The sequence below is a fragment of the Haliaeetus albicilla genome, chromosome 20 (assembly GCF_947461875.1).
Source record: "Haliaeetus albicilla chromosome 20, bHalAlb1.1, whole genome shotgun sequence".
Lineage (NCBI taxonomy): Eukaryota > Metazoa > Chordata > Aves > Accipitriformes > Accipitridae > Haliaeetus > Haliaeetus albicilla.
The window spans coordinates 25,927,481-25,946,811 of NC_091502.1; the positions used below are offsets into that span (position 1 = coordinate 25,927,481).

Here is a 19,331-nt window from a genome sequence, read left to right on the forward strand (position 1 = left end):
AAAGAGTCGTGCAAAAATAAAACCAAAAAAAAGGACTAATTTTGTCCTGGCACAGTCTGGAAGAGAGATTTACAGTCAGCGCCCTGCATCCCTTTCCCACCGTCAGAATAAAATACTTTGTGGCATGTCATCAGTACAAAATTAGCCCTGAGCACATCTTCACAGAGACCGAGCGGCTGGAAGTCAAAAACAAAGTCAATTGAGAAGACAAACAAGTATTTTTTTATCTGTTAGGAGAAATGACTGGGGAAAGTGATAAACAGAAGCAGAAGTCTCCCCATTTGATGTCTTTATTGCAAACTAGGTGCTCCTCCGCTGCAGGGATGGTATTTAAATATAGGCTGGTTTACATAAATAAATGCAGATATGACGTAAGGTGTATTATTAGGTCAGTCACACGAGGTATTTCCTCTTCTTTCATATTTGAAAGGTGTAGTCAAGCCCTTGAACAGGCAAGTGGAGTACACCTGGGCAAAGGTTAACCAGCATTTGATCATGCTGTCGGCTGTCACAGCTCCATCTCCCCACGCGACCAGCCTCTCCACCGCCATCCTCCAAATCATTTCCTCAGGAGCAAAGTATGAACCTTCCCAGCAAGTGACTCTGTAAACTCAGAAGAAGGGATTAAGGATAAAGCTGGCAAGGTCCAAACAGTGGATTGCAGGAAACATAGATTTTCAGATGGGCAAAGAGGCAACAAAAGGATGGAGGAGGGGGAGAGGTTGGTTGTCAAAAGATGAGAAGATCTGGAGGAGTCTTTGTGGTGATGGTGGTCCAATGGCAAGGTGAGGGATGTCTGTCTCCATCAAGCTTTCTCAGAATGAAGAGTGCCCTGTGCCTTCCTTTTGCTCTGAAGCCCTAAAGGATGTTGCCCTATAGCAATGCCTTATGCAAACAGCTCCTGGACTGGCACCACAAAGGGTTTGGTTGGAGAAACATGGGGCTGAGCAGTCTATCCACAGCCTCCTGGATGGAGGTGAGGTGGGAAGTGGTGCACGGCCTTGTGCAGACATCTTAATTGACAAGGACAGCCATTGCCACAAAGGGTACCCACAGCTGGGTTGGTGGCAAGTCTCAGTCCTGTATCCCAAGCTTTTGACCTTTAATTTCCTGGCATTTTTTCCCACATGAAATACACAATTGGAAGTAATGAACCCATCTATAACCCTCAGCTCCTGCTCTCAGTATGATGCTTGGGATAAATACAGGTCTGCTACAGGGGAAAAAAAAAAATAAGCATGCAGTAGTACAAAATCCCATATTGCCTCATGACCAAAGGTCTACGAGTGCTGAAGACATTCATGGCTGTGTTCAATTAGTGGAGAAGTAAAATAAATATCTGGGTGCAAGTCTGGACTAGTGGCTCCCCTTCCAGCTCGGCTGAGGGGCAGGGAGTCAGCCCAGACGTCTCATCCCCATTCGCCTGTGGGCTGCAGCTGGCCTCGCTCACGAAACACGTGCCTGTTGGCTACAGCCACACGTTGTTAGCAGAAAGAGTACATCTGGTGTCCACACGAAGATGTTTGAAGGAGGGAGGTATATTCTCTAGTGGACAGAAAACCAACGTGACTGAGCACGCTGACCCAGCCCGCTGCACTCATCGCTGGGATGCCATGCGTGGTGTTCCCAAGACCCCTCTGTGCATCCTTTTGGTACCAAGGAGCAGTTTCCATCTCCTTTCCGCCCCTCTAGCCGCACAAACCAGCATCACGCAGATGATGAGTGTAGAGATTGGACAGGTCTTTGGTCCTGCTACTCCACCCTCAGTGCTCAAGGGTCAGGAGGATGCAGCCAGACCACTCCAAGATGGTTATACACCACATCATATATGAAAAGAGATTAATTAAGGTCATATTGAAGCTCTTTGCTCCTGGAGGGGAACATCTAGGCACCTCCAAGGATCCTTTTCCTCCCTTTTTTGAAGCCATTAAACCAGCATCCTCCCTGAATGATGCTAGTTTAAGGGAGGAAAATCCAGTCCTGAATATATAACTGGTGGAAAATGAGACAATTGCAAGCCTGCAACTCCTTTTTTGAAATGTGCATTTAGCTGTAGGTGGGAATAGCTATCCACCCACTGCCAGACTGTGTTTAGATATATCGTGAGAACTCCAGGGCACGTAGGTAATGCCATCTCTGAACTAATGAGTCAAAATGACTGTGTTTAACAGTGTTTTCTAGATCCTAGATGTGGTCCACTTAATAAACAAATGTGGCTGAAACAGCAAGGAAAGAAATATATTTGTCATCGTGTGAAGCAAGATTTCCCTGCCCTTGTGAGAAGGAGCTTTACCAAAAAATGCTTCTGATACCATCTGGCCCAAAGAGTCGGAGAGGATGAGTATGAAGGCCAAGCCTTGCCTGCATTGAAATCACGGTGGGTTTTGCTGGAGGAGCTCCCATCACATCCATCCTGGAAAGCAAACCCCAGTGTTCCTCCAAGAGCCGCTCGCCGGCTTCCCTGTGCAAACAGGGCTGCGTTGTTTCCTTCTGCTCCCTGCACGCCCACCCCTTCTTTTCTCTTAACCGAAACATTAATCAGAGAGGCTTTTCGATGGTGCCTTTGTTCTGTGCCTGCACATCACCGAGCACGGGAAGGTCTGGGCTCACGGCTTGCGTTCCTGGTGCCAACAGAGGAATCTATCTTTATTGACAAAAAATGATCGATACAGCTCCCTCCAGGAGGACTTTCACCTGCTCCGGCCTGTGCAAGGTTCTAGCCACATTAATAATGACTTTGGAGGTGATGTTTATATATAAACACAGATAGGCACACAATCAAACCTTTCATAGATGTGCACTGGTCCAGTTAATATTCAACAAAACCTTTGGGTGATATCTCTCCGTTTCTGCAGACCGAGAGGAACCTATCGCATTCTTCTCATAGCTTCTTTGCAGGTAGCTGAAATAAAATCTCTTGCAAGAGGCACTGCCACAGACCTGACCTGTATCCCTGAACAAAGCCTCTCTTATTCAGCGAGGCAAAGGGGAACATCGGTTTTCTGATTATCTCCATCCTGGAGTTTTTTCGGCTGGACATGCAGGGTTTGAAGGTCCCTGTTCGGTGACCCCATAACAGGGGCTTTATCTGCAGGCTGGGATGAAAGACCCATCACAGCCTCTGGCTAAGTCTGTCTGTGATGGAGCGTGTTTGCACAAACAATGCCAAAATTAAACCCCTGGAGTTCAAAACCTCATTGTCTGAAAAATGCTATGTGAATTCATTTCCCCCCACCCCTTTCTACTAAAGCAGCAATGTATTTTCTACCTGTTACAATATAATGTGGTTCTACGTGATGCTGTTCCAGGGGTTTATATAAATTTAATCTGTAAATTGCTTTTTGATGGGTGAAATACAGCGTGCGTGGGGTGCGTCTGAGTTCAGCTGTCCAAGCATTAGTAACTATGCACAAACACACTCCTCTGCTAAAGTCAGATTGGCATTTTGGGGCATATTTGGCCCATCAGGGCCTTAATAGAAGATGATCTTGGACAGATGAGTCCTCCTTGCAGAACACCACCTGTGCTAGCCAGTGTTTGGGTGCCCTGGGCTCATGGAGAGGATTTTATTAAGCAGAGCGGAGTGGTCAGCGTCAGAGCTGAAGTTGCCTGAAGGTTGGGTGCACTCGAAAGGTTTGACATCCCCTAAAAAAAACCTACTTGAAAAGCAGGACCACTCTCCTCTTCTGGTGCAGAGCGTTACAACCTACTGCAATGACTATTAACCATAAAGCCAATGAATCAGTTCATGTAGGAAGGATAAATGTAGGGATGGATGAAGGGGGTCACCCTTCATCCTCCAAAAACTAGTCTGAGCATAGCTGCAGAGTTGGACCCCCGGTTCGTGTGTCAGAGCCAGGGAGGATTCAGAGCTGGCGTGGTGGGAACTGGACAAGCGGTGATTCAGGAGTAAGAGTGAGCGAGACCCTGTGTGCAGCCGCCCGGGAGGACATGCCCATGGAGAGAGCGTGAGCACCTTAAAATAGCTGGAGGTGAGTCAAAGGGCAGAATTGCCTGTGTGCTGCCCGTCCTTTCCTGGAGCAGCTCAAGATCTCTGGCCCCAAATCCCCCACGAAGACCTTTCCTGGGAGATTTCTAGTGCCACGTTAAGAGCTGAGATCACACAGCTCTTCCCGGTGCCTCGCTGCTCCGTTTGCGTCATGAACGTGCCACGCTCACTACTACATGAGTTTATCTCTGTGTTCAAGCCCAGAGTCCTTAGGCAGCGTCTGTGCTCTCCTAGATGAAATCAAAGCCGGGTGTGAAATAGCAGGAGGAGGCAAAGGGCCTGGACACAGCAAGGATTTCACTTCTGCAACCCAAGCTGTGCTGGCAGAGCTCCCGCTACCTCCTCATGGTCACCAGCAGCGAAACAGTCCCATTGAACTGGGAGCACTGGTTGGGCCAGGGCTGAGCCAGCACTTAGCTGCAAGGGCTCCTCGTCCCTGGGGTCCTGCGGTGCCAGGGCAGGATGAAACCCAAGGGAGTTTCAGCAATTATCATACAAATCCCTAGGGATGCAAGACAGGCAGGATGGGTAGGGCTGGCTGCCTGGCCGAGGAGAACAGCAACGACTATTCCCAGCCCGTGGTCAGAGCAGGGTTGGGCAAAGCAGCGTCAGAGCATCCTGCATTCCTGAGGCGGGAGCACGGGCTGCACCCCCGGCTGTGGGGCAAGGCAGTGTCTTCTGGATGGATTTTGCTAGCCTCAAAGATGGAAGGCATTTTGCCTTCATCCCCTGGACTGCAAAAATCCATCAGTGCCCATGACACTGGGACACGTTGTGCCGGTCCCAGTGGGAAGGAGGTAGTGATGTGGGAGCAGCATCCTTCTCTCCAACCAGCTCAGGCTGAGCTCCGTGGAGGAGAAGTGAGCAAAGTCAGTCCTGGTAGATTAAAATAAGTCGGGGGTCCCCATGTTCAATGGAGCAGGTTGTCCTCGAGGGACAAGCAGAAGGGCACTGTAGGCAAGACCTACGCATCCTGCCATCACTTGTGCAAATGAGTCCAAACCATCTCCCAAGCAAGGTCTGGACTCAAGCTAAAGACATCATGGCTAGTAAGGCCCACGCAAAAATCCTTCTTCGAACCAGGTTTGTAGAAGCCCCTAAAGTGCACATTTTGGCCCATTTCATGCCTAGCTAGCTCAGCTCAGCACCTCGCTCTTTGGCAGAGGGTGGATCCCAGGTTGGGTACGTAGCTGCCGTCCGAGTGGCTCTCGCATGGAGAACCTGTTGGTCTCGTCTTGCTTCCAGCTTCCTGCTCAACCTGCCAAGAGCCGATCCCAGCCTCCTCATCTGCTGGAAGCATGGTGAGAGCAGAGAAACATAATCAGCCTCTCCTCCTTTCCTCCCGGGACCAGACCTGCCCTGTCTTCAGCTGGTTTCATCTTGAGTTTCCCCTCTTCTTCCTGGTCTAGGAGGCTTTTTCCTGCTCCAAATGCTCTCGGGCATTTCTGATGCTGTAAATACACCTCTTTATCCTCCCATCGCCAATCCTCCAACCCAGAAGTGGTTGCATTCCACTGGCAGACACCCCAAGCCCCATGTGGGGTTAGCAGCCACCCCAGCAATCACTGCAGTCCTCTACACCATGGGGGGGACCGGTGCAAATACGCTCATTTTCAGCAGCACAGCAGATGACGAGCAAGGGCATCTCCGCTCCTTGGGGCAGATTTCCCCTCCTGGTTTGCAGGACAGGTCGGAGAGGCTATGAGATATTTGCTTTGAACATGAGGTAACGTCTGGGGTAGAAAGGTTACAACAAAGACGCTTCCAGTATTTATGCTAGCGAGACCAGCAGCCACCAGCAAGCTGTGCCGGGCAGCAGTGTTGTAATGAGGAAAGCAAATATTATGTTATATAGGTGTAATGAGCTGCTGCTGCTTTTTAATGCTGGGGCCATCCAGAGAGAAAAGCCTCCTTAAATAGTTGGGATTCCTCCGACCAGCATAGGGATGAGAGGAATAATATTTGGGAGAGGAACACACCCCAAATAACAGCATCTGCGTGCTGGGTGGAAAGCAGAGAGCAGCCGGCATCTCCCGGCCACAGATGGTTCCCATCAAGACGAATTTTTTTCTTGTTAATCCCCAAACAAGCTTGAGATATATTTTTATTTCAGAGTTAAGTGAAGAAAAAAAGAAACTCCAACATGACCCCCTGTTGTTCTGGCCTCACTCCCTGTTTGGCCTCTGCTCTGAGCAAGCACAGAAAATTCATTTCATGTTAAAGGCAGGGCTTAGCAGAGACCCTGAGACCAAAAACTCCTGGGGTGGTTCTTCCAGCTCTTCTTGACCTGGAAATTTATCCCATTCAAGCTGGAAGTGGAGGTGAAAATCTAAAGGCAGGACTACCTCACTCTATTACTGAACTTAGCCAGAACAGGGAACCTGAAAGGAGTATTGAATTTTGACAAGAGCAAAAAAGTCAGTCTAAATCTCTTTGGGCTTTGTATCCATCATGCATTCGTGGCCTGCTTTTCAGGAGGAGGAGAGGGTGAAGAGAAAGCAAGCCACATACGAGAAACTAAATAGGTTAACTCCCAGGTAGGACGAAGGGAGGAAGATCTGAAGGAAGATCTGGCTCTGCCGTGGTGTGGATGAGCTCCCACCGTACCTGTGGAGGGAAAGATCCCCCTCACTGTCCCTCCTGAACCTGTCATCATCCTAGGGGCTTGGTTTTTTCCCATTTTATAGCTGGAAGAAAGGAGAGAGGAAATCAAAGTCTTGATAAAAATAACCAGGACTCCTTCAGGCTGGCTGTGAGGAGCATCCCTATGGCCAGCAAGTGCTTGGCAAGAGAGAGGGTGATTTGGGGACGTATATTTAAAGCATTGGTGCACTCTGTGCTGTTCATCGAGGGACCGATGATATTCGGGTGTCTGTAGGGTGTCAGCAAGGGTTTCCAGCATGGAGGACCTGCCCATGCTGCAACTCTTACCCTAAAATCTTAAACCTACTTTGAGCATCAGGGGTAAGTCCTGAGCTAATCCACACCTGATGCTATCACATGTGCTCAGGAGCATCTTCACCTAAAAAACCCAAACAATGATACAAACTGCATCAGTGGGGGGACTGGGAATTAGTTATATTCAAAAGACATCCCAAAAGCCCTGCTTTGTGGACTTGCCAGTCATTCCTCCACAGCCTCCCTGCCAGTATGGCATGTTGGACGGCATGGTTCCCCAGACTTGGTGTGATGGAGCTACCAAGAGGCATCCCTTGGCACATCCCAGGACAGGTCTGCAAGAGCAGCCATGGGTTAGGGATGCAGCACACCTCCCGAATGATGAGCTGTGGGCCATCTGAAAGGATTCAGGCAGAGGCAGGGCCAGGCAATAACCTTTCCTCATGGGGGTGACACTTCTGGTCCATGGTGGCCCTACTAGAAGCAACCCTACAAGGTTGTCCTTGACAGCTCAATGGGTTTCATTAATAGGAATTTATTTTCAGACAGATCTTCTTGGGACATCTACACCCCCAACGAGGCTGGGCATCCTCCCCTTCTCTCTGGCATCTCCCTGCAGTGACTCAGCACATGCGAACACTGACTCATCGATCTCCCAGCAGTGTCGGACTTCCCACGCGCTCCAAGGTGGTGGGAGGAGGAAAATGCTCCATTCGCCCTCCCCTGTGCCTTGAGGACACATCAGAGGGCATTGCAAACACATCAGCAGGGTGGGGAAACTGAGGCAGGCTGGGGCAGCGCAAGGACTCTTCTGGACAGGGATGTACAGAGATAGATACGGTCATCTGGTCTGGGAGTTGTTGCCCAGCATGGGAACGGGTTGCCAACCATCAGCTGACACGCAGTGGGACCTGCCCTCCAGGACATGCTCTTCTGGCTAAGGAGAAGGACCAGCGATAGGTTTAGGAAGAAGGATTTGCAGAGGTGAGGAAGAGGATGGGTAAAGCCAGGGTTGGTGTCTTGCTTTGGGGCCTGCAAAGGGTGGTGGCACAGACCTTCATAAAGTCAGGGAGCTTGGCTACACAAATCACAGATTTCAGCACAGACACTGGGAGATGATTATTCCATACAAGGATAAAAATAAGTGGTTTCTGCAGCAAACAGCACCACTGAAAAGGCTGCCAAGCTCTCGAGTCTGTGACCACCCACTGCAAATCCTACTGGAAAATTAAGGAGAAACCTGCATTCGCTCACAAGCGATGAGGTAGACTGCTCTCCTGGAGATCTGCAATGTAAGTGGTCATCCAGATATATAATTGGTCATCCTAAAAAAGATATTGCCTCATGCCATTGCAAGTTATGGGCGACAATGTTCTCTGACCTGTTTCGTATGTGAGTCTGAGCAGATGAACAAGATGTTCCCTTCCTGACTGAACAAATAAGCTTTAGAAACCATCCCAGGTATTTCACCCAAAAGATCCCTTGATGAGGGCTTTGTGCAGTTGTGATCCAGGTAACTGCCACACTTCTTGCGGGCTATGACCAGCCCTGCCACATCTCAGAGAGATGACCCCAGTCTCAAGTTTCCCAGGGCCAGGGCTGTATCTCATTCATTTACATCACATTTGGCTTTTCTGCTCCACTAGTCCTGGGCAATGGTCTGGCAGTTGGCTGTGCATGGCTTGGGGCCACGGAGCAGTTGCAGCGATGGGTCCATCACCCTTCTTCTCCTCCATAAACCACTCTTGCCATCCACTCCCTCCTTCTCCATCTCACATGGGCTTCCAACAGCCCAGGAGAAACCTAAGAGAGGCTGGGATACGTGCAGCAGCAGACAGAAGAGTCCTTTCCCTGCCGCTTTGAGAGGGCAGGCCTGGAGCTGGGACACATCTCCAGGAGGTACCACCACATTATCCTCTCAGCACCAAACCTGGGCTGTCAACACCAGCTGGCCTGGTGGGATTTCTTCAGCAGGGTGATATCTAGCCACGTAGCAACCTTTCTGCCTTTGGCTTTCATGCCTAGTTAAATACTCTGTTAATTATGGTCTTCTGAATTAACGACCCAATTAGGAACTCCAGAGTGTCTTACTTGGAGGTGAAGCCTCCAGATTTACCCATGTATGACCATCCTTTCAACAGCATCTCTGGGGCATTCTTCTGCCACCGTGGGTTCAGTAGCACATTGTGTTTTAGATGTCCTTGGACTAGTTTTAGAGGGAGGAATGTTCTGGGCACATGGTACAACTGAGTCAAACCCAGGACAGGCTGTGGCCATAGAGGCTTTCTGCCATGTAGACTCTCTAGTGTCTCATAAATAGTTGTGCTTGTATTCAAGCCTTTCCCCCATGGGTCTTTTATAACTTCTCTCTGCCTGCTCAGTTTCCTAAAGCTTGCAGGCTGCTACTGCCTATCGAGTGTGTCTGAAATCGGCTCCAAAAGTGGCTTGGATGGGACAAAGAAGCAGAAAGTGAGCCCACCTAAGCCTTGTTTTCCACAGCAGAAGCAGAAAAGATGTGCAGTGCAGCCCCCATGCCCGTTGCTGGCCACTAAAGATTACAGGCTAGTCCAGAGCAGAAGGATTGCAGGAGTCAATCCCATTTAAGCCTTTCTATTTAAAGGAATAAACTACCCAGGAAAAGCAGCCTAAGATTAGAAACTCACAGGATTTCCTCACATTGCAGCCATCAGCCAGAGATTCAGCCCAGGGGGCGGTTTATTATTCTCCCAGTGCATGAATCCTGCACCCCAGCAAAGTTCAGCATGGATTACGCTCTGCAGCTCCATCACAGAACCAAAACCCACGCTCAAAGGTGGTTTAATGCTGCTCCCTGTCTGCCTAAACCATCTCCGGTATTGCCTGATTGACAAATAGGTTTTTCGGCAGGAGTGTTTTGACTTTGGTGGAGAGGCACAAACAGGGAATTTTTCCTACAAGAGCATGCAATGGTTTGTTGCTCAGAAAGAGACCCTTGTGCAGGAGGATCTTGCAGAAAATTTAATGCTAAACAGAGCGGGAACCAGAAATAAATGCAGTGGTATGATTGCCTCCCACTGTCGGCAATAACAACAGAAACACGGGGAGGTGGATGGTGCGTTTTGCTTGATCTCGAGGCAAAACACTACAAAAGTCAATGTGAAATGGAGGAAAAGCTGATAGGGAAAAGCCCAGAGGCTCGGAGAGGTGGTCACTGCAGGGGTAAGGAGGCAGAGGGGTTTGGTGCGGCTCCAGACCTTGCTCTGTTATAGCGCTGGTACCACATAGCACCGCATGCTGCATCCAGGCTCTGAGGATGCTCCCAGACCCGGCAGCACAGATAAACCTTTGTGCCTGACTATCAGCGGCTGTAAGCAAACAGTTTGGGTGCTGTGTCTATAAAATGGGGTAGTGTCTCTCCAGGGGCTTGGAAGGAAAATGTTTTTTTTGCATCCTGTGAAGTGCTGGGGTTTTGGCACTTGTGCAGTTGTTCTGGGACCAAAAAAAAAAAAAAAAAAAAAAAAAAAAGCAAGGGTTGTGATTAAATAGAAGAAGTCACTCAATGGTTTTTGCCTTACTAGCTGGGAATTGGGCAGTCATTTGGGATTTGATTCCCGGCTCTGCTGCTCCTCCCCATTCTGGGTGAAAATCCAGCCTAATTTATCTTAGAGCAGAAAAGATATAAAGCCTGTTCCTAATGGAAATGTGTTGAAGCCTGGTAAGCACCATGCAGGTTCACAGATGTGCATGCAAGGGCAAGTTCAACTGAAGCATTTTTCTGAAGAAAACCATTTTGAAAAAAAACAACAACAACAACAACAAAAAAAACCACCAAAAAACAACCATGTTGGTGGCTCCCCCTCACTTCTGTGTTTAGACTAGAAATATCTGGGAACATGTACACAGCAGCTTCCGCAGCACAGCTCACCGACAGCTCGCTCCCATGCAACAGTCCTACCCCTAAACCAGGGACCGGGGAGGCTGAGGTTCCCTGTGGGCTTTGAAATGCACTGAGCACAGCAGGAATCCTCCTGCTTGAAGAAGCAATCTTATACCAGCCCAGCTCCCCCGAAGAGATCCTTTCCCTCTTTCCTTCTCCCAATCCCACAGTGTAAACACCACCGGGCACTTTGATGTGATGCCGGGGCAAAGGCACGGGAGAAGGGGTTGCAGCCTCCCAGCAAATGCTCAGCCCTGCCACGAATCCCCATTAAAACAAAAGCAAACCAAAAAAAAAAAAAAAAAAAAGTGATCCCAAAGGAACCGGCAAGCCCTTCTGCCCCCCCAGCACCGCAGCAGGATGGGAAGCAGTTGCCAGTGGTTGCTTTTTCCAGGCGGAGTTGTGCACGCGGAGCCTGACTCATCCCCGGCAGGAATTTCTATCTCACCCTGTCCCCTCCGTGGGAGCAATCCAGCCCCTCTCTCTGTCCGGAGATTTTTCAGCCATCCCCCGGAAAGCAACAATGAGGAGTCACAGGGGGTGAAGGCGGCTGTCAAGAGCAGCCAAAAAGCAAAGACCTTCCCTGGCCCCAACTGTCCGCAGCTGTGCAGGGATGTGTCCGAGAGGCCCCCGCGGTCCTCGCTCCCTCCCAGCTGGCAAATGCGTGTTTTGGAAAGGAGGAGAGGTGAAATTCTGCAAGACTGGGGCGAGCTGCCCCGCCACGAGGGTTGGAGGACTGGACATCAAGAGACAGACATCTCATGTGGGAATTGTCCCGGTGATGGTCCCTAGGTGCAGCCAGGGCTTTCGTGGTCCCCAGGGCTGGGCAAGGCACGGTGAGGGATCTCAACCCTCCCAGGAAGCCTCAGGTCTATTTGCAAGCTCAGATTAGCCCCATGTGCACAGACAACAGGTCCAGCCATGTGCTAAGAAGGAGACATCCCGGGATGACCACGCTGCCAGGTAGCCCGTGACTCATGAGATAACCACATCCCTCACCTGGGTGAGCTGCAGTCACTCACCCGCTGCTTCCATTTCTCCTTCAAGATAAGCAGCGAACCCAGAAGAGCAGAACCTGCCTCTTGCTGTGGCCACAGAGCACACCCTGATCCTGCAGCCCCCGTCAGTAGGAGCTGCCAGTACCGATGCTGCAGCAGCTGCTAATGTGATACAAGACCTTAATTCAGTTCACCACACAACAGCAATAAATCCAACCCGGCATGATTTGCAGTGCTGATGTAGGTTTAGGGTAGCCTCGGGGGCAAGCCTTGATTTCTCCAGGGGAGCGTGTGGTGCAGAACTTGAAAGGAGACCTTGGAAAGCTGAAGGTAGAAGGAAAGAGTCCAGATGTGGACCTCATTTGCAGCAAAACACCAGAGAGGTCACCAGCGTACGGGGACACAGCAGCCACCTGCAGCAGGACTGTCCTGTCTGAGCTGGGCCAGATGTTTGCAGCCCCAGTCATGGGTTGTGCTGGTTGGGATGTGTTTGACTTAATGCTCGAGGGATACGCTCGCTAGGAGACAGCTTCCCCCGTCACAGCAAGCCTGAGCAATGTTGAAACCATAATCCTATGTTGAAACCATACAAAATTCAGGGCCTTCCATGGTTTCATCAGGTGTTTGCACTGAGCTTCTTTAAGGGCTCAACAGGAATTTAGAAACCTGGGTGCAGTCCTCAGTTGCACCCCAGCCTGTAACCTCACCCAGAGACTGCTGAGCTCTTCCCTGACTGAGTCAAATTTCTCAGTTCCCCATTTTGGGAGGCGGAGAAGATCTTTGCTGCCATGAACGGGGACATTCTGATGCTCAGAGCCCTCCACCTGCCTAGCCATCACCCAGGCTAGTCCACACTGTCCCAAAGTTGTTTCAAAGTCACTTTTTTTCTCTCCAGTGTGTTTACCACCCCTTCCCTCTCCAGACTCCGTACATATTTATAGACAGTGATGTCTCATCCTTTGTTTTCCTGGACTAAACAAATAATTTTCACTTGGAATCACAGAGCACTCAAAAAGCCACTGAGACATCCCTTGCCCCAGGCAGGCGTAGCTATGGCATGTGTTTATCTGCCATGTGCTTTAAGACCTCCAGCGATGGGAACTGCAAGCCCTCCCCAGCCTTATCTCTCTTTGTCCGTATAATTTTTGCCTAATATCTGACCTTAATTGGTAGGATGTAAGCCTGTAACGTCTCCTCCTATGCATCCTGGGCATGGAAAAGTTTATGCCTTTGCTCTTTGTACCAGCTTTTTCTATGTATTTGAAGGCCATTTTATGTCTCCACTTGGTTTCTTCTGGCTAAAGATCCCATTTCAATTCATCTTTGCCCAGAAACTGCATTTTCCTGATTGCCAGTCTCTCCCATAATTTTTTTCCAAGTCTCTCTTTGGTCCTACCTGTTTTGATATCCGCACCAGGGTGCATACAGTTCAACAGCCAAAGGCTCCCCAAGGCACACGACTGCAGGTAGACTGTTTGCAGGACATGCAGCCCAGGACAATGCTGTCCTTTTGTTTTTTACATCAACACCATCTTCTTTGCCTGGTGTCCAGCAAGTGATAGATGAATGGCCCTTCTCCAAACCTTCACGGGCAGTACTGCTGGCAGAGAGCTCTGTAGGGACAGCGTGGGACTGGCAGATCAGGGGAGAGGATGGCTGAGCATTTAGAGCACTAGATTGGGTATTGGATGCTTGAATTTACATTCCTGCTCTGTCAGACTCCCTGGATGTGCAAATCAGTCTCTGACAGCCACTGGGAGCAGCAGGACTTTGGTCGCTCCAAGGATTTGGGCTGGTCTTTCTGTGCTTCCAGCAAAGTGGCTGTGCAGGAGGAGGTATCCCAAAGGATCTGTGTTGCGGCCCAAACCCTTCCCTGATCTGCTGAAAACACCCTTCCAGATGTATCTGGGGATCTCATTTGCCTTTGCTCGTGCAGCATCACACACTTGTGATCAGCCAGAGTCCCCCCACTGTCTCCTCCTCCTCATGTCCTCCAGACGAGCTCAGAAGTGACGGGGCTGGTGTCCATCCCCCAGCATGGGACGTGCACACTGGCAAGTACATTACTCTAGCCCTCAATGGCGTCTAACCCTGGTGGACAAGGGCATGGCCTCCTCTGCTCTCCCAGTGCCTCCCAGGCTCGTGTCATCCCTTCCCATCATCACAACTGGTGCCGGGGTCTGCGCCGCACCCCAGAGCTGGTTGCATCCTATGCAAACCCTGTTCAGGTATAACAAGTCCTTTGGTCTCCTAGAGGGAAAAGCTGTTGAAACATTAGAAAGTATTACGCAGCATGGGGTAGGGCCTCCCTCCATCACGGTACCGATCCTCAGATCTGCTTTGAGAAGCTTTCTCTCTACAGTGCTCACACTGGCTGCTCAGAAGAGAATTTCCTATGGGAATAAAAAGAGGTCTTTGTAGTCCCAGCCCATCCGACTCTACCCAGGAGAAAAGGCTGCAGGTAGAATCGCAGAATGGTTTGTGTTGGAAGGGACCTTAAATCATCTAATTTGACCCCCTCTACCACGGACGGGGACACCTTCCACTAGACCAGGTTGCTCACAGCCCCATCCAACCTGGCCTTGAACACTGCCAGGGATGGGGCATCCACAGCTTCTCTGGGCAACCTCTGCCAGTGCCTCACCACCCTCACTGTAAAGAAATTCTTCCTTATATGTAATATCTAAATCTACCCTCTTTCAGTTTATAACCATTACCCCTCATCCTATCACTACACTCTCTGATAAAGAGTATAGCAGACAGTGATACAGGTATGGCAGAGATGTGCCCCCATCTCCTGGGACACTGGCTGGCGTGCTTTTCATTCACCAGCTATGCAAAACATACCAGCTCACCCTTTTTTTCCCCCACCCTGTGCAGACACAGATTGAATGTCAGTGGAAAATAATTCCTTTAATGAATGTGCTGGGATAGATCAGCTGACTGGGTTTGCTTCAGTAAATCTCATGGTCACACAGCCCTAAATGTGCAGCAGTGTCTGTCTAAGCCTTTCCGTTTATAGGACAGAGATGGGAGCCAAGAGGATGGAAATAAAGTGTTTGCAAGCAAAAGGCCATAGGGTTTAGAGGTGGAACAAGACTCTGCAGAGGAAACAGGCTGCACTTGCAGAGAGGTTTGTAGGCTGGTTAGCAAGTACATATCCAGGCATGAAATGGAGCTGACCGAACATCCCTGCGTGCATCTGGTCAGTCTTCTGCGCAGAGGTCAGGGGTAGGGCTGTGCTGTGCAATGAGTTCTGGGCACCGGGAGAAAAGCACTGGTTCCTTCAGAAAGGCAAAGTGCCAGTGGGGCTGGGACCTGCCTTCCAGGTTGGGGATGCAATATCGAAGTGGTTACAAGAGGGATGCTGGAAGAGTGATCATCAAGTGCTCCTTGAGGCAGCCTGGCTCATCTCTCCGACCCCACATCTCACCAGCCTGTTGCACAGGAGCAGAAATCCAGCTCCGGAATAAATCACAGCTGTCTCCGAGGCAGGGTGCAACATCGGCTTTCCCTGGGTGAGCTGCCACGCCATGATAAAGCAGATCCTCCCTCAAAGGCAAGACCCTGAGCTGCTGTTCCTTGGGAAGCTGGCTTGTTGATGAACTGTGTCAGTGAATAACATTTGCCTTTAATTCCCCCTTCATTCAGTAGATCCCTGTGGGAGGCATCCTATCCTTAATAAAGGCGACATAAGGCACCTGGAAATGTGTGCATAGGCACTCAGATGCCTGGTAAATCACCACAGACAGGCTGTAATAATCATGACAGGCTCTAATTGCTCTGTCCTGGCTATATATATAGGGTAAAACTTATTGCTTCCGTTGGTTATTCCAATGCAAGGGGCTGTTAGAGCAGGTCTGAGTTACTCTGCAGGGATTTTCCTAACTGCTAGCAATTGCAAAGTCAGGAGAGGAGGGGATCTGAGCAGGAACTGCTCCTAGTGTTTCATTTAAAATGTCCATTGCCTGAGCATGAAATGTTTCATGTCAGATCTGTAGGGGTTTTTCAGGTCGATCAGTAGGTTTTGCTGGCATTAGTACCGACACCACTGAGGCTGTCAGCTCCGATCATGCACTGCATGGCTCAGGGCTCGCTGGTGACTGAGAAAATGTTTGGTCTCCATCCAGTTCAGATCGAACTAATTAAAGAAAATAAAACACTTCCCTACAAGCCAAAACCTCCCTTTCTGGTTGGTGTTTGATGTGAGGCTGCAGTTTTGGATCAGACCTGAGTGGGAGACCATAAGCGTATTGCTGCAAGCCCCCTCTGATGGCTCCAGCCCTTTTTTTTTTTCCAGTTGCTAGTGCCCTGTGGGAAGCCAGCCCTTCCCATCCCCTGCTAAAGATATTGCTTGCTGCTTGGGTTGGGCTGTGCACCCTGGCACATCCTTCAAGGACACATGGATGTGCCCCAGAAGCAGGAGATCTGGCACCTCGTGGAGTAGTGACTAACAGCTACAGCAAGGGAGGGCAGCACGTCCCTCTTCTCAATATACCCACTAATTTTGAAGCACATTGGGATACCCAGAAGATGCCTGTACTTTGATTTTTTTCCACCCAAAAGGACTGACAATCCAGAATAGGGAAAAAAACAGTGCCTGGCAAATACTACCAACACCATCCTCCTGACACCAGGGCTTAAATTGCACATAGCCTGAGCCACCCGTGACACGGTACGTGGTGGGACGTGGCCTTTTCTTCTCTTTGCATCATTCAGAAATGCTCTGAGCTCCACATTGGCTCCAACGCTGGGTGCTAAAAGGGTTCTGTGACTGCAGGATTGGCCCCGCAGCTCCCTGAGGGGCTGCCCCTGGCTTCTGGGGGGGGGGGTTTCTTCCACCGGCAAAGCTTACAGAAAAGGGCTGCGAGGGGGGAAGAGAGGGACCATCAGAAAAAGATGGATCGGGACCCTGGCACCAAGGAGGACAAGTTGGGCTCCCTCGCCCCGATTCTGGGATGCCCCACGGCTGGCGGTGGCACCGGGCTCGCCCGCGGAGCTGTGTCACCCGCGCCGGTGGCTGAGCCACCAGGGACCCGGCACGAAGCCTCTGTGGTTTTGATAGTGGTCAAGGACGGAGGACATGAGTTAAGTTCCCCTTCAAAGCCAGGCTGGATGGGGCTTTGAGCAACCTGGTCTAGTGGAAGGTGTCCCTGCCCATGGCAGGGGGTTGGAACTAGATGGTCTTTAAGGTCCCTTCCAACCCAAACCATCCTGTGACTTTATGATTCTATGATTTTATATGAGAGCGCTGCTCTAATTCCCTCCTGTCCTACGCTCTTCCTGGAAGTTTTTCCTGCAGATCCCGGCTGCTCCCTGCCTCTCTTTCCCTCCCTGCATGGGAAAGAGGTGAACGGTTCAGAGAGTCCTCGTGGCAACCGGGATTTGGGCAGTCTGTGGAATCCTTTCAAGAGAAAAGGATCCTGCAGGTACTTCAGAAAGAAGGAGAAGGACTCCCTCTCTCTGCCCTCTAGCAGAACAGCAGCATTGACCGAGCTTTTAAAACGAAACCTGAAAAGACATATGGGATCTCGCAGCGTGCTGCGTGCTGGTCGGGCACCCATTCGATGCTGCCCAATTTGGGTCCTCAGCATCTGAAGGGGCATGGGATTATCTATGCTATCATCGTCTTCTTTCTAATAAATCAGATTTTAAATAATACTTTGCAGAGCCTGAGTGTCTTAGAAGGATGAACCAGGAGAGAAGACGCATGCAGGTCCCCAAGGCATCACTCACATCTGTGCTCCCCTCTGCTAGATGCTGGGCAGAAGTAACCCCAATTCACAGAAATCCACCCCATTACCCCCAAAATAAACTGATATTAGAGCCAGGGGTATTGCAGCCAGGAGGATTACTCTCTGCTTACAGCTCGGGGTGGGCTCTGAAAGTGCCCAAGATATATCAAAATTTGCAGCAGAAGACTTAACGCCGCCGGGGGAAAATACCCTCACAAGTTCCCATCAGCTCGGGGCCAGCGCTTGCAAGGGGAAGGACTGCAGCCCCCCTGTTCTGCCCCCCCAAACCTGTCGCATCGGAGCAGCATCAGCCCTTCAGGGCCACGGTTGCCCGTGATTGTGTCACCCTGCCAGAGCGGGTAGAGGCTGGGTGAGTGCCCAGTTTGCTTTAGCATCCCTTGTTTTGGGGGGATCACAGATCTGGCTGCCCCCTCCTGGGAAGGCCAGCAGTGTGCGTTGTCCCCAAAATGTTCCCTTAACTACACAACACCCTGCACCAACCGAGCAGCACATCAGGGAGTCATGGGGGAGTGTCGTGGGTGCTATAAGCGCGCCTGGGAGATTAATCTGCAGAGGGCACAGCAATCCCACACTGTTAAATGGGAATGGTGTTTCCACGCAGGCAAAGCCAGGTCCCTGCAAAATCAGTGCCTGTTCCTCTTCCTGCCAGGCTCCTCTCCAATGTCAGCAGAATCATCTGCTGACAACTATGTAGATTCCACGAGCAGTTTTTACCACCAAGAATAATTTAGAACTGGGCTAGCTACCCCAGGGATGCTGAGAGCTCTCTTCCATCACCGGGAGCTCGCAAGCATTTGCAGAGCCAATGCAATGAGCAGTGAGCCGACCCGAGCTTCAGGAATCAGCTGGAAAGGAGAAAGCCAAGACAAGGATGCAGGGCAGAGGATGGGAGAGAAGATGGTCCCATCAAGAAGTAACAAAAAGAAAATATTCCCTGTGAAATGTGGTGTCTGCATCCATCTTTGCTTCATTTTTTCCTTCCTGGCCCCAGCCAGCCTTGTTACCTCGCCTGGCTCAGAGATACACATCCCTTATGGTATCCCTGGCCCTAGAAACAACCCCAGGAGCTCCTGCACCAGCCTGTGGCCCTTCTCATCCTGCGTCCCCCTGCTCAGAACCTCCGCTGTCACATCGTGCCTCTGTCCTTCCACCCTGCACCAGTACAGGAGAGGCATAAATATTTCACTCTGCACAGATAAACTGCTTGTTCCTAATGTCTATATGAAACTTTGGTTACACCAGACAAAGACAAGCAGAAGTAAAACAAATCAGTCATAGCCACTTGGTTATGAAAAAAAAAAGCAGTTACAACTAAATCAAGGAAAAAACTAAGCTTCAGGCAGCTCGAGACAAGTTAAGACAAAGCAGGACTAGCAAACCCCATTCCTGCGGTCCTACAAACCCAGCACAAAGCCGGCAACCCGGCCCTAGCAGTGGCAATGCTGCTTTTCCTGGGCTACAGCACCCATACCAGAGAAGAAGGAGCCCGTGCAAGACCTTCGTCAGGTCTGTGAACGCTTCGTGCCAGGTCCCTGGTGGCTCACCCAGGGACCAGAGTGGTCAGAGAGCAGGAGCTGCTCCCTCCGGAATCTGCAGGCAGCCCCTGGCCGGGAGCCGAGGCAGAAAGCCACGGGTGGGAGCAATATTGTCCCCGCTGCGGAATGATAATTCCATCTTTTTCCAATGGTCTCTCTTGCCTTGGATCAGTCTTTTCCATATGCTTCGCTGACACTTACAGCCCCAAAAGTCCTCCT

At 50.4% G+C, this 19,331-nt stretch overlaps 1 long non-coding RNA gene across 1 annotated transcript; it reads left to right on the top strand.

Moving 5' to 3' along the window:
• Positions 1 to 7,499: 7,499 nt before the first annotated feature.
• LOC138690184 (uncharacterized) lies at positions 7,500 to 17,443 on the top strand. The gene is made up of 3 exons (XR_011329016.1): positions 7,500 to 7,891; positions 8,065 to 8,199; positions 17,112 to 17,443. It is a non-coding gene; the product is annotated as an uncharacterized lncRNA (long non-coding RNA).
• Positions 17,444 to 19,331: the final 1,888 nt, after the last annotated feature.